We start from the raw sequence: 13,299 nt of genomic DNA on the forward strand, positions 1-13,299 counted from the left end.
TCCACTGCTTCCTGATTTCACCTGGACCAAAGGCAAAGTTGGAAAATGGGTACAAACTTGTTTTGCCCTTGTGCCCTGAGCCTACAAGGCAGGCTAGGGATCACCTAGGTTTGGGTTGACTTGACCCCGCAGCCTCAGGGTGTAAGCACAAAAGGAATGATGGCTAATAGCAGTAGAAAGGGAACAGACTGATTACCAGTCAGTCTGCTGGTATTTCAAGACTTTTGCTACCAAATGAACTGTCCAAGGCAAGTCCCTTATGCAGCTTGGCCTTAATGTCCGTCCTTTACTCTTTCTTTAGAGGTTATTCTACAGGCTTCCTCATTTGAAACACTGTTCCCAGCAGAGGATGTTGGGAGTCTCTCTGCACTAAAGATAAGCAGTTCAGCCTTTTCTCTACACACACACACACACACACACACACACACACACACACACACACACGCCTGCCACGTTGTATTTAGGCAAAAATGGAAACTTGAAACAAATAAACAAAACCCTCAGGCTCCCTCCTCCCCCCGTTTTTTGTCTTGTGATTTTTTTTTTTACATAAGTGTATGTATTTTTCTATTTTTCTCCCATCTTCACCGAGGTTCTTGCTTCTTTATGGAGGCATTGCTCCTCATATTTTTGCCTGTCAAATCTCAGAGCAGATGGTCCCTTCAGGGAAGCTCTGGAAGTGTTGGGTGTCTGCTTATGCCTGGCCTCTCCTTCCCTCTCGGGGTTTCAAATGACAAGTCATCGAACCAGTTTCCCTCCTCTTAGGGGGTCCTTGATCCCGAAGCAGTAGGTTTTGGCCATAAGCACTGCAGAGACCCTTACCAGCCACAGCTGAGAGCCCTGGGCTGAGAGTGACATCCTGCCTGTCCAATCAGAGACGAGGATTTCTCCTCGGTGCCCGCCCCGCTTTCCCCGCGGCGCCAATCACTACTCTAAAAGGCTGGGCTTCTGCTGTCAAGTAGCTCGGGTGGGCTCCACCGAGGCGCGGAGGGGCGCAGGCCGGGGACATGCGCTCCCAGGTGTTGGCGGCGGGACTGGGAAACGTGTAGGTGATGGTCCAGCGGTGCGGCGCCGGGGCGAGCCGGAGCCGGGGACAGGTAGGAGGCAGGGCTTGTCCTTCTTCGCCGATGGGGGAAAGAACGCGTACGTTCACGCTCCTGTCGCCTCCCTCCCCTTCCCCCAGTCCTGCCCCGCCCTCGTCACCCCCAAATCTCCTGAGGTCGCCGCAGCTCTGGTCGTGGAGGACTGGGGCGCAGGGGGTCCGGTGCTGGGAAGGAGGTGCGTGGGCAGGGCGGCAGTGCCCGAGGAGAGGGGACCGAACCCCCACCTGTGTCTCAACTTTCAGGCTTCCTCTCCCACTGCCGGTGCTGCTGCGCCCGAGGGGTGCCATGTCTGCCGGGCTGGGGAGGGTCTGCGGAGAACCCGTGCGTCTCCATGACTGGGGAGAGCTGCTCTTCCTTCCCATGCCTGGCGCACCTCGCCTTCTCCCTCCCTCTCCTACCTGGCGGCGTCCAGTCTCTAGCACATCCCAGAAAGCACTGGCCATGGTTACGCTGGGGGGAAGAAGGGACTTGCTTGCTCCCAGGTCCCTCTGCTAAAAGCTGGCTCCCTTCGAGATCGGGGTGGGGGGCAACCCCGCCCCCGGAGGGGTTGGTTCCATTAATTACGCCTCTAGTGAGCGTTCACGGGCCCCTCTCCCATCTCTGCGGCAGACTGAGCAGGGGAGGGGCAGGAAGGCGTTGCTTCTCCGAGCCTAGCGTGGTCCCCCGGGAACCACCTTCTCGCATAGTTTCTAAAAGGTGGGTTTATCCACCGGGATTCCCGGACACTCAAGCAATTGTGTCCGGATGGGCTCGCGGCGGCCTCCCTGGGTGACCGCATCTGGGAAGTAGGTGTTGGCTCCGCGCCGGTTTCTGCCGGAGTCAGATGGCTGGAAGCAGTGGGCAGAAGAACTGCAGAGAAGCGAGACGCCGCTGCATCACTTTGGGGCCTGATGACACCCTGCTTTGGAAATTATTGAAAAATCGGGCTGATGGGAGAGAGGGAGAGTGTGGGCAGCCGCACCCCTTTCTCCTTTATTCGTGCCAAACCCAGCATGGGCACTCGTACCCGTGCTGGTGTGTGCGCATCTCCAAGGTGGAGCTATATATAGCTCCTGCACACCCAGCCCTGTGCCTGGTGCTGAGCCGGCTACCTTGGCCTTCGGAAGCAATCTGGAGGCAAGGAGTGGGAGGGGGAAAGAGAATCAAATTCTCCATTGGGGAAAAAGCCGGAGAAGATGCCCTCAGACTGCGGAAACCCTGCATGAAATAACGTTTCTGTAATGCCTATGAAGATCAGTCATTCCAAATATTATTTTCAGTACATTCTTAGAGTGCTATTTGATATTCATCTATTTCCCTGCATTTTTTTCAGCTTCATGGTGTCCCTCCGACTTTTACTAGTTTGAAATGTAACACACATATCAAGTAGTAAATACATATATCTGGGATATTTTATTAAACTCACCGGAACTTAATGGCTTGCTTATGCCTGTACCTTGGTTGTTTGGCAGTAAATTTATTTGGGTGGTAATATAGCTAGCAGCATTTGGGGGAAAAATCCACCCACTTTGCAGGATGTAGAGCTAAGGGACTCTCAGAACCTTTGGAGTAGTTTTGACATGTTTCTTTGTATACATTTTACGTGTGGACCTGATACTTAAATTTGTGCTGCTGTTTCATATCATATCTATTTGTGCTACAGGGACTTTCCTTTATAGACGTATGTGCATTTATTTTTCCTATTGCCTGGAATTATTTAATTCTGATAATAACATTTCCATATTCTTAGGTGAGAAAACTAAGATTTAAAGGACACAGTAATTTGGGTAAATCTTCCAAAAATCCATTATTTCAATGCTAATATTCTAATAATGTACTGTGAATTATACTGTATAGTGTTTTTCTCTAAAATAGACTAGTTCAATTTTCTACAGCTTTTGGTCCTGGTAACAAAATTTGGTCAATATTGATATCAGTAATAATATAGGCCAATGTTATTCAGTTATTCAGAAAGTCTTACTGGTATTTTGTTACTTAATCCTTATTGTAGTCAGGTTTGTCTTCTAATTAGACAGGAAGTATTTTGCAGGAAAAAAACTATTACCATTGAATTGAATCCAGTTCTAAGTAGGCTCAAAGATTCTCTCTCTCTCTCTCTCTCTCTCTCTCTCTCTCTCTCTCTCTCTCTCTATATATATATATATATATATATATATATATATATATATGTACTAGATGCCTGGTGCATGAAATTTGTGCACTCCAAGGGGCGGGGGGGGGTGTGTCCCTCAGCCCCACCTGTGCCTCTGGCAGTCCAGGACCCCTCGGCAGATGTCTACCTGCTGCAGAGGTGGGAGAGACTCCTGCCACTGCTGCTGCACTCACCAGCCATGAGCCTGGCTTCTGGCTGAGCGGTGTTCCCCCTGGGGAGCGCACTGACAGCCAGGGGGCAGCTCCTGTGTTGAACGTCTGCCCCCTGGTGGTCAGTGCGTGTCATAGCGACAGGTCATTCCACTGTTTGGTTGATTTGCATATTAGCCTTTTATTATATAGGATTTCAGAGAGGAAGGGAGAGGGAGAGAGAGAAAGAAACATCAGTGATGAGGGAATCATTGATTGGCTGCCTCATGCATGCCCCTTTCTGGGGATCGAGCCCACAACCCAGGCATGTGCCCTTGACCAGAATTGAACCAGCGACCCTTCAGTCTGTGAGCCAATGCTCTATCCACTGAGCCAAACCTAGTAAGGCTCAAAGATTCTTATTGAGGAACTGTCATCATAAAGAGCTGTTTAGATGGGATACAGCAATGACTTGAGGATCGTTTATTAGTTGATAGAAGGCTATGTATTGGGAACTACTTTTGGCTTCCTTATTCTTTCCATGAGGAATAATGGATGACATCAGTGTTTCTATGTCCTCGTACAGAATGATTCAATTTCCCAATAGGGGTTATGACTTTGTATAGGTTATTCAATATATTCTCTCATATCTTGTGCCCCTGGAGGTCAACTAGAGACCAAGATAAGAGATAGAAAATTCATATTTCTCTAGATAAAACATGCCATGTAATTGCCTTTAAAAAATAAACAATATCTATCCATTTCCATTTCCCATTCCCCTGCATTTCTACATATAAATTGGCCATGGTCTGCAACACATCACAGAACTTATCCTCTCTAAGTCATCCATAAGCTCTCCTTCTTCATGTCAAATGTTTGTATTCTTTTATTGGCATATTGTTCATTTTTCTTTCCTTCTGGTCTGCCATTTTCCATATTGTTCATCTCCTTGAATTTGTACTTCTTGATACCACTATGATCTGATGTCATAATTTTTCTCTTACTTTTTCTAACCTTCCTTTTTTTGTGTGTCCCTCCTTTCTCATATTCCTGCTTCTAACTTTCCAATGAATCCTGCAAATTAATGGCAATTTATTTTATTGAAAATAGAAGTCTCTGCATTTCTACTTCTAATCTCTTCTTCATTAGCCATTCCAAAAACCTACATGTGTAAATAATTATGTATCATTATGCAGATAAGTGAATGTTGGTGTCAGTTGGGGATTGTAATAGCATTTACCTCAGGTTTTTTTTGCACATTTATTTGAATATTAAGTAAGATAATGCATGTAACACATTTAAAATAGGGCTTGACCAATAGCAATTACTCAAAAATAATAGCTGTCAGTAGAAGTATTGTTTACAGTAATGATAATGTACATAGTGAAAACAATTTTTTGCTTTTCCCCATCAGTAGTCATCACCCTTAAATTGACTTTTAGCAAAGGTTTGTGATTAATTTTTTAAGACTTTGTTTCTTCTACCTCCAAGTACCCACTATCTATTCAGTAACTAATTTATTCATTTTTATTCTCAACTCGAATTTGTATCTTTATCTGTTTTTCTCCAGTACCAGTTTCACCTGTCATTGTATCCCTAGATTCGTACAGTAGGCAATTTATCAAATGTGTGTGTCTCTCAGCTTTTAATCTAAAAGGCAGCTTGTTATGTTTGGTATGGTGTATTTTAAATTTTTATTATTAGTTCTACTCTGCTTTGAAATTCTCACTGTGCTTTAGTTCATATCTTAAAAAGCACTGTCTTTGGAGCAAGAGCACTTGGGTTCAAATTCTGAGAACAGGGCTGAGCAGTTGTGTGTCCTTGAAAATATAGCAAGTGGATGAGACATTTCATTATGGTTGTATGAATGAACTATTATGTAAAATTGCCTTCAAAATTATATCCACTAAATATTACTTTTTAAATAACATTTTCATGATTATAAGTATACTAGGGGCCCAGTGCACGAATTCGCGCACCTAGAAAGGAACTGTGGGCCGTGAGGCTGCAGTGGGCACTAGGACGGGTCTCGGCCCATCCTCCATGCCCCTGCCCAGCCCCTCCTGCCATGGCCCCCTGTCCCTTGTCTGGCAGAAGCCCTGCTCCCGCCGTCACCGCTCCCACGTGCTGACGGTGCTGGCCCCGCTCACACCGGCTGATGGCGTGGAGCAAGTGGGGCTGGCGCGAGCAGCAGCTGCTGCCCCAATTGCCCCTCAGGAGCAGGGGGAAGTGGAGAAGCCCTCAGGGGCGATCAGGGCTGGTACCTGCCACTTGCACCTGCTGAAGGCACCAAGCGATCGGGGCCTGCGCCAAGTGCAGGCAGTGGGTGCAAGTGGGGCCAGTGCCGGAGGCAGGTGTGTGCGCTGGGCGGGAGCGCTGGGTGGTGCACAGGAGCAAAGAATTTTTAGTAACCACCAGAGGCTTGCCCCGATGACAGTGACCAGCACCCCACCTTGGTCTGACGCCCCCCACTCACCTGCTCCACCATCCAGCCACAGCCGATGCCTGCCATGTTCCCTGTGCACCCCCTTGTGGTCAGTGCACATCATAGCGACCGGTTGTTTGGTTGCTTGGTTGTTCCGCAGTTCAATCTATTTGCATATTAGCCTTTTATTATATAGGGTATAGAATCATTCAGGAAACATTGGAAATAAAAGAAAATTCTATGCAAAGAGATCCACGCTTAACCTCACATTTATTTGAATAAATATGCATAGATATTTAAAATATATAAATTGGAATAATTTTATTTTTGCATTTAGCTTTCCCCCCACTTAACATCATGACATAAATATTTATTTATTTCATTTAATATTCTTACTAACCATATTTTTATGAATGCCAAATATTTTTTTCACACAGAGCCTTTAGATTGCTTCTGGTTTTTCACACTTATGAAAATATACATAAATATTTACTAATTTTGCATTTCTGACCATTTAATAACTTCTTAAATGTTACCTTGTCAAACACATAAATATATCTAGACACCTAATGCTTATTGCCAAACTGCCCCAGCAAAGAGTTTATAGACAAACTGATACTCACTGTAAACCAATGTGGAAATATTCTTATCACACATGGTATTGGATTAAAACATGTGACTGTTTTGATAGTAAAAAGTGTACTTAGGCCCTAACCGGTTTGGCTCAGCGGATAGAGTGTCGGCCTGCGGACTGAAGGGTCCCAGGTTCGATTCCGGTCAAGGGCATGTGCCTTGGTTGCGGGCACATCCCCAGTAGGGGGTGTGAGGAGGCAGCTGATCATGTTTCTCTCTCATCGATGTTTCTAACTCTCTATCCCTCTCCCTTCCTCTCTGTAAATATCAATAAAATATATATTTTTTAAAAAGTGTACTTAGTTATTCTTTGAAGTTGTGCTTCTATAATTTTGGATGAGTTCAAGAAATGTGTTCAGGTTTATTAGCTCTTTGTAGTTTTTAATTTTTGGATTTAATTTGACTATTTCTTTAGTGGGATATTAATGTTTTCTTTGTTTAATTAAACATCTATTGTTTACTGTGAAAGCTTTTATTACCTTGTTTTTGCCTTCTGTATTTTATATTTTGAACACATATAAATTTGTAACTTTACTGTAGCCTAACCTATAAATCTATTTGTAATACTACCTCTCGTTGCTTTAAAGTTCAGAAAACTTTCTGCTACCTGACAAATAATTGAATATAAAAACACACATTCAAGGGTACTATTGCTGAACTTTTTGCCTTCTTTGAAATGGGATTTGGCTTATGACTATCATGTACATATCCCTGTGTGATGAAATGGCTCATGGGACATATAAAATGCACTCCCAGTCTATTAAGATCCCATTATTATTTATGTGACTCTCCCATGAAGTGAATAGTACCTTAATTCTTTCTGAGTTACCACTGTCCATTTCAAAAGTGCCACAGGGCAAAATGTACCATGGAAGTTATTAATGACCAGGTTACTCAGCCAGAGCAGGCACATTTGTATGCACAATTATCTGAATGAGTCAGGCACTAAATCTGCTTTTGCCCGGATTACCCAGATGGTCCTTCCTTCACTGGATAATTGCTCGCCCCTATACTTGACTTTGATGATGTAGACCTGACTGGGCCTTTGCTTTTCTTTCACTTTTTGTTACTATTCTCTAACTGCTTAGGGTTGTTTGAATTATAGTTCCTTTTTTTAGAGGCAGCTTCCTTTATCTGTAGGAGCACACTGGAGTTATACAGAGCTTTGAATGAAACTCAGCTTGGCCAGTTACGATCTGTGTGATTTGGGGCAAGTTATTTAATCTTTATAAGTCTCTGCTTCCTGTTTAGGAAAGAAGGATATTCAGAGCTCAGAGTCCCTACTTCAGTTCCCCTGTCTTAGAGTCTTTTTAAATATATGTTTCACACCATAACCAAAGTTGTCTTTCTAAGACCAATCTCATCAGGTGCCTAGTTTGCTGAAAATCTTTTGATAGGGCTCTCTTTTGTTTTTATTCTATAAAAAGATGTGTGCAGTCCTTTGCATTGCACTTGAAGTCTTTTATTGAACAGTACCTATTTACTTCTTTAAATCTATTTTCTCATAATCCCAATCTCTCCCATCTCGTCTCTCACAATATCAATCACACTGAACTGTTCACACCTCCCTTAATGCATTCTGCCCTTTCTCTCTTTTTCTAAACTCTGCTCTCCCTCTGCAGTTTATTCTCTGCTAGAAATGACCTGTCTCCTTGTCTGCCCTCTAATTGATCTATGAACCTCTTCAAGGCTCAGGTCAGCTGCTACCTTCTCTAGGAGACTTTCCTAAACTCCAGGCTGAGTTTTGAGCTCTTATTCAGTGCTTCCATAACAATCTGTGGGTACCTCAACCACAGCACTCATTATACTACAGTGTAACTGATAGATGACTTGCCTATTACCCCACTTGCTAAGTCTTTGAGGATAGTGGTCATACCTTAATTCCTCTGTGTGTGGAATGAAGAACCTGACATATAGTTGAAATATTTTATGAAGAAATGAATAAAAGAAAGTTAAAATTAAACTCATTTAAAGATTTCAAAAAATTAAACATTTATATCTATTCCTTGGAATGAATGAATGAATGAATAAATAAATAAATAAAAACTATGCCAGTCTTCATAGTTTTTCAGGAATTAACTTTTGCTTTTGTTGATTTATACATTAAAATATATAATAAAATAGATAAAAGAGAGTCCTTTAATAAGCAATTTTATAATGAAAAGCCACACTTAGGACACTGAATAATTCCCAAATGTTAAATCGGTAGGAAACTCTTTTAAATAATTCTCCATTTTAGAAGGAGGAAGAAATGTATAGTTACATGGATAATGTAGATATATAAATTTAGCTGTATTGGAGCTAAATATCGGCAAAATTTAACCCCTTCCCTGTGTTTAATGAAAGGTCTTTTGTGGGGTGATGTCTAGTAGTTTATAAAGCATGATTACATGCATATCCTCATTTGATCTTTCACAACAATTCTAAAAATTAGGTTAAATACATGATTATCATACTTACCATATCAAGAAACAAGCTCAGATAAATAAGTAATTTGTCTAAGATCATATAAGAGTGACATAGCTTGAAAAGAATAGTTGCAAGTTAGTATGCCTAGCCATAACATCTCACTGAGAGAGCCCACCATCTGCCACCATTCTTTCCAGGTAAAGGATATTCATCTTGATATTAACAATCCACTCAGAATTCTGAGAATCCAGTAAAATACACTGTATCAATACCTATTTATAGTTTTCACTTTGGTTTTTAACAATCTGAGAAGAAACACACTGATGGCAGTTATTGGTTTAAACATATTTTAAAATCTTTAATTATTGATCATACACAAACATTTACACCGCCCCCCCCCTTTTTTTTACTTCAGAGTGTATTTCTTTTTATTTTTGGTGATAATGTTCTTTTTCTTGTCTTTATAAAATTAGAATATTTAAAATACTTTTTCTAGATATTCTTAATTAAACAATATTTAACTTTTCAGTTTGGCTTAGCGTATATTCTGTACAATCTTAGAGAATGGTGCGAAGAATATATTTTTAAAATGTATTTTTATTGATTTCAGAGGAGAAGGGAGAGAGAGATAGAAATATCGATGATGAGACAGAATCATTGATTGGCTGCCTCCTGCAGTCCCTCACTGGGGATCGAGCCTGCAACCCATGTATGTGTCCTGACTGGGAATTGAACCTCCTGGTTCATATGTCAGTGCCCAACCACTGACTGAGCAATGCTGGCTGGCTGAGTAAAATATATTTTTCAGAAATAGTGCAATTGTTGAAAAAATTATGAAAAATATTTGAGTACTTACCTAGAACACTGATCTAGCCTAATTTGAAAATTAAAAATACTGAAATATAAGACTGATTTTTCTAGATGACTTGTGCAAACGATTTCTTCTCTATAACTGTGTTGCACGTGCTATCCCATAACAACCAAATGCAGTGAAGTGGATTTTATTTATTACTAGAGGCCCTGTGCACAAAAATTTGTGCACTCAGGGATGGGGGAGGACCCTCATCCTGTCCTGTGCCCTCTCACAGACTGGGACCCCCTTGGGGATGACCATCTGCTGGCTGAGGCCTGCTCCCCAGGGGATTCGACCTAAGCTGGCAATCAGACATCCCTCTGGCAGCCCAGCAGCCATCGGGGGATGTACACTTGCCAGCGGGGAGCAGACCTAACCAGCAGTCGGGCATCCTTAGCGCTGCTGAGGAGGCAGGAGAGGCTCCCACCACCACCGCTCTACTGGCAGCCATCAGCCTGGCTTGTGGCTGAGCAGAGCTCCCCCCTGTGAGAGCGCACTGACCACCAGGGGGCAGCTCTTACATTGAGCATCTACCCCCTGGTGGTCAGTGTTTGTCATAGTGACCAGTCATTCCCAATCTTTCTGCTGTTAGGGTCAGTTTGCATATTACCCTTTTACTATATAGGATAGAGGACTGGTGCACGGGTGGAGGCCAGCTGGTTTGCACTGAATGGTATCCCAGATCAGGGTGGGGGTCCCCACTGGGGTGCCTGGCCAGCCTGGATGAGGGGCTGGTGGCTGTATTTAGGCTGCCCGTATCCCCTTCAGGGTGGGGGTCCCCACTGGGGTGCCTGGCTAGCCTGGATGATGGGATGAGGGCTGTTTTCAGGTGGGCCAAGACTGCAATTGAAGCTCCCAGTCTCTCCTTTTTTTTTCTTTTCTTTTTATTCTGGGATTTATTTACCTTCTGCAATTGAAACTTTGTTGCGGCTCCAGCTCCGAGGCCAGCTGGCTGAAACCAGGTATCTAGGGTTTGTTTAGCTTCTATAATTGAAACATTGTTGCATCCGAAGCTCAGAGCTGGGCCTGGCAGGCAGGGAACCTTGGCTTCCTCCATCATTGGAGCAAGCAAGCCTCCTGTTCGCTTCAGCTGCCTGGCTGCCGGCAGCCATCTTGGTTGGCAGTTAATTTGCATATCACCCTGATTAGCCAATGGGAAGTGTAGCAGAGGTATGGTTAATTACCATGTTTGTCTATTATTAGGTAGGATTTTTATCATTTTAAAAATGAGAAAAAATAGAGGTATTAGAAAGCTAATGACTAGAGAAGCTAGAATTCACATTTAGGTTATCTGACTCCTAAGCCTAGGTTATTAATCACTGTGTCATTCTTCCTCTCCAGGATGTCTAGTTTTAGTATTTTGTGAGTCACAGTTTAAATCAGGGGTGGGCAAACTTTTTGACTCGAGGGCCACAATGGGTTCTTAAACTGGACCGGAGGGCCGGAACAAAAGCATGGATGGAGTGTTTGTGTGAACTAATATAAATTCAAAGTAAACATCATTACATAAAAGGGTACGGTCTTTTTTTTTTTTTTAGTTTTATTCATTTCAAACGGGCTGGATCCGGCCCGCGGGCCGTAGTTTGCCCACGGCTGGTTTAAATTTTCTCTATATACTTAGTATTAATACAAGATTAAATCATTCTAAGTTTATGTATGTTTTATTATGTATATTTCATAAACAAAATGGTCTTTCACTATTGATTTACAGGGAACAGTTTCTCAAACATTAACTAAGCAATTACAATGTGCCATTTGAAAACAGATTATTCTAACTTTGAACTAAGCATCAGGAGTTTTTTTTTTATGATTTTCTGCCCTAATTTTGCTTCATAACATCACAAACCATAAACAGTAACTCTGTCCTAAGACATCTAATCTGAGAGTATTTAATTGTCATGGTAACTGAAAGTACAGATTTGCTAGATGTATCAGGCAAGATTGCTAAAAATATTATTAACAATATTTATATATTCCAGTTGGAGACTCACATTAATATAACAGAATTTTATACTGAGTAAAATATTCTATAGCATATATTTTTATTCATTAAATTAAAGCAATACATTTTTATTGGAAATTTAAAAAAATACCTGCTGGATTGATTTACTATATTTTTCTTTTGATTTGAATGTATTATTTTAGAGAGGTAACTATTTTAGCACTAAAAATTGATTCACTTTTTAAAAAATAGTAATTTTAAAATTCTGGTTTATGCACAATTGAATGGTCATGAAACTAAGATAATTACTTTCAATGAAGTATTGCATTTTTTAAAACTTTTTTGATTAAAGAATAACAGAAATACAGTAAAGTGCACTTAATTATAACAAAGAACTTTGTCAGCACCTAAGATCACTTTCAGCCCTTCCCAAGCACCACCATCTTGCTGGTCTCCAAAGGTAGCCACTTTTCTGACTCTAAGATTTCATAGAATAGTTTTGCCTGTTTTTGAAATTTATATAAACAGGATTGTACAGTGTGTTCCTTTTGGCATCAGGTTTCTTTTGCTCAGCCTCTTTGGTAAGAGAGACAGAGTAGGGTAAAAGTAAGTTTGCAGTTGTGAGTACAGGAAACAGTTTATTCTTGTATTATTATTTATTAATTACTAGAGGCCCTTTGCAGGAGGATTCGCTGCAGCTCCTACCCCGCCCTTCTCTGCGGCTCCTACCCTGCCCTTCTCTGCGGCTACTACCCCGCCCTTCTCTGCGGCTCCTACCCTGCCCTTCTCTGCGGCTACTACCCTGCCTGTCTGTGTGGCTCCTACCCCGCCCGTCTCTGCGGTTCCTACACCACCCATCTCTGTCGCTTCTCTCCCGCCTGTCTCCGCTACCTTGGCTCTGTTGCTTGGCTTCCTTCTACGGCAGGGGTGGGCAAACTTTTTGACTCGAGGCCACAATGGGTTCTTAAACTGGACTGGAGGGCCGGAACAAAAGCATGGATGGAGTGTTTGTGTGAACTAATATAAATTCAACGTAAACATCATTACATAAAAGGGTACGGTCTTTTTTTTTTTAGTTTTATTCATTTCAAATGGGCCAGATCTGGCCTGCAGGCTGTAGTTTGCCCACGGCTGTTCTACGGTGTCTTCAGTCTTTGCTCCCAGCAGGTATAATGCAAATTAGCTGCCATCTTTGCTGGCGGTTAATTTGCATATCATGCTGATTAGCCAATGGGAGGCATAGTGAAGGTATGGTCAATTACCATGTTTGTTTATTATTAGATAGGATTATATTATTTTACATACAAAGAACAGTAAACTTACTTTTGCCTCACCCTGTATTCATGTTTTTCCATATAACAATAGATTTTTATATGAAAAATAGCTCATTTTTATTGTTCTATAAAACTCCATTATATACCTATTCCAAAATGTACACATCTGTTCTATTTGCTGGACATCTGGGATGTTACCAGTTTTGTGTTATTACTAACTAGAGGCCTGGTGCATGAAATTTGTGCAGGGGGTTGTGTGTCCCTCAGCCCAATCTACACCCTCTCCAATCTGGGACCCCTCGAGGGATGTCCGACTGCCCATTCAGGCCCAATACTGGTGGTATTGAGCCTAAACAGGCAGTTGGACATCACTCTCACAA

At 42.2% G+C, this 13,299-nt stretch overlaps 1 protein-coding gene across 2 annotated transcripts in view; it reads left to right on the plus strand.

Annotated features, from left to right (window-relative positions):
• The first annotated feature begins 939 nt into the window (after positions 1-939).
• Positions 940-13,299, plus strand: part of CNTN1 (contactin 1) — a 281,784-nt gene continuing 269,424 nt past the window's right edge. For both annotated transcript variants that reach the window (XM_059682579.1, XM_059682582.1), the window contains exon 1: positions 940-1,097. The gene's annotated coding sequence lies outside the window, so the exon portion shown is untranslated. The remainder of the gene's footprint in view (positions 1,098-13,299) is intronic.

The sequence above is a fragment of the Myotis daubentonii genome, chromosome 2 (assembly GCF_963259705.1).
Source record: "Myotis daubentonii chromosome 2, mMyoDau2.1, whole genome shotgun sequence".
Lineage (NCBI taxonomy): Eukaryota > Metazoa > Chordata > Mammalia > Chiroptera > Vespertilionidae > Myotis > Myotis daubentonii.